The following is a 2,379-nucleotide window of genomic DNA, read 5'->3' on the forward strand; positions in this document are numbered from 1 at the left end:
CTGCTGTATGTTCCATGCTGGACCTGGGAGAGAAGTGATGAAAAACAAGGCATGAATGCATGGCAACCCAGTTATTTGCCATTACCTACAACTGCAAGTTCTAGCTTCTAAATCCACTGTATATCTCCATTCCCTCTTCTCTTTATCCAAATATGATATCTCTGCTGTGGTACCCGAGTAAAGAGTCATGTTCATTTCCAAGCCTGTTGTCTTTTGCTTCAGTTCATTCATCACGACAGGGATGATAATATGGCCCATGAATTTTGCCTCGGCTATTTCTCCACGATAATGAAATTTCTGCATGTATTCTATCCTTATCATGTCAAGCAAACCCACCACATAATGACCCTTTCCGGATCGTTGAGTTGAAAGACTCTGCTAGATTATTATGCACATAGTCAACTTTGCTCACTTCACTGAATTGGCTTCTGGCCCATAACTTGGAGTGGTGTGTTTCCAAGTATTCTTTCACTTTGGGATTCATGTATAACTACCTCAAGTGGTAGTTGTGCTTCTTCACACTACAAGTCAAAGATACTGGCCATAAATTGTCTGTATACACCTTTCCTTTGAATTTCTTCATGAAATTTGCAGCAAGGTAACGCATGCATTCCCTATGCTCTACTCCAGGGAACACATTGTTCACGACCACTTCTAAACCTTTGCAGGCATCTGTATGAATAACCAACCCATTGGGATGTGCAATAGCCCGGCGCAGATTATGCAAAAACCAAGTCCAACTCTCCTCAGACTCTGTCTCCAGCACACCGTAGGCAACTGGAAATACAAAACTGTGTGCATCAACTGCACAAGCTGCTACTAACTGTCCTTTAAACCTCCATGTGAGAAAAGTGGCATCAATAGCCAAATAAGGCCTGCAGCCTGCCAAAAAACCCCGGCGACAAGCCTCAAAGCAGACAAAAACCCTCCTAAAGCATTCCTTGGTCTTTGTCACTCCCCTGAATGTGTACTCCATGGTGTGGTGATCAATATCTACAATACTACCTGGGCTGTCCTCTCCCCTTCACCTTTGAATGAATACAACAATTGAAAACTTTCTTGCCAGTTACCATAAATAGAATCCATAGCATGTTTACCATTAAACAACCTCATGTATGGTAAATCTATCTTGAACTCATCTTTGATGTTCTTCTGCAATTCCTTTGGACCCACTTGCTGGTTTTCTTTCATCCACTTCTTTACTTCTTCTGCCACCCATCTTGACTTGGCTCTACTGATTGTATCCTTCCTAAGGGTTGATTCCTGGCATGTGTGCTTAAAAGGGTTCACTTTGACCTGAACATTAGTGCTATTTTGCATTTTAGATGCGAGCAACCTCCATGGACAACCCTCAGTCGGACAGTGCACTCTGTAACGTACTTGATCGCTCTTGTCAACTTTGAAAGTACGTTCTACCTTGATGCAGTATGTCACAAGTGCATTTCTACACTCATTCATGGATGCAAAAATTGTACCTTCTTCCACATGAGGGTTCAAAGGGTCCCATTCAACAGCTGCAAGGTCTTCGTCCTCACCCACCGCGTCATCATCCACACAGACTGCATTGTGAGCCTCATCTTGGTTTTCAGTCCGAGGTGCCCGTCGTAAATTCTGAATAACATCAGAATATAGTTTCTCTTCATCAACCCCAGAATTGTAGTCATCAGGCTCCACTTCAATGGGGACCCTACTGCTGTTGCCCACACTTGCCGAGCCATCACGCCGCCGTGCACCAACTGAACTGTTCTGGCTAGAGATGCCATTACGACGGCTTAGTTCTCCCCGAGATATTGCACCCGTCATCCTAGGTCCAAATGCCTGCTCAAGCACATCAACTTGCAGCTTCACATGAAAATTATCTTTCTCTTTATGCCTAACAAACATGGTAGCTAGCTCTTCATCATTACTAACTGTCACCCATTTCTTTTCCCCATCATAGTATTTGTATACCACTTCATCAAGCAAACCCCAAGGATATTGGCTACAAATTACCTCCCCAAATTGTCTGAAACTCCAATTACTAGCCATTGGCAACCGATAATCAAAACCTCCTTGGTATTTCTTCTTATTCTTTGCACCGAACATGTACCGGTCCCTTCTAATGTGCACCATGAAAGAAAACCGCAACTCCATCCTAATCGGCGAAAAACAGAGACACAATCAGCACACTAATTGGGCAAACCTACTCGAATCGAGTGTTCAAATGCACAACTAAGCTCAATCTAAACAAGAGGCGAGACTTACCCCTCGGGAACCCAGTCGTGGACGCGGCGGATCTCCGGCCCAATGCCTGCCTCGCCAAATACTCCGGGGTTGCCGCTACTCGCCATTTCACCCTAGGGTTCTTCCTCCTAGTTCAAATAGCTCCAATAGCCCCCA

This window comes from Triticum dicoccoides, chromosome 7A (genome assembly GCF_002162155.2).
Source record: "Triticum dicoccoides isolate Atlit2015 ecotype Zavitan chromosome 7A, WEW_v2.0, whole genome shotgun sequence".
Classification (NCBI taxonomy): Eukaryota; Viridiplantae; Streptophyta; class Magnoliopsida; order Poales; family Poaceae; genus Triticum; species Triticum dicoccoides.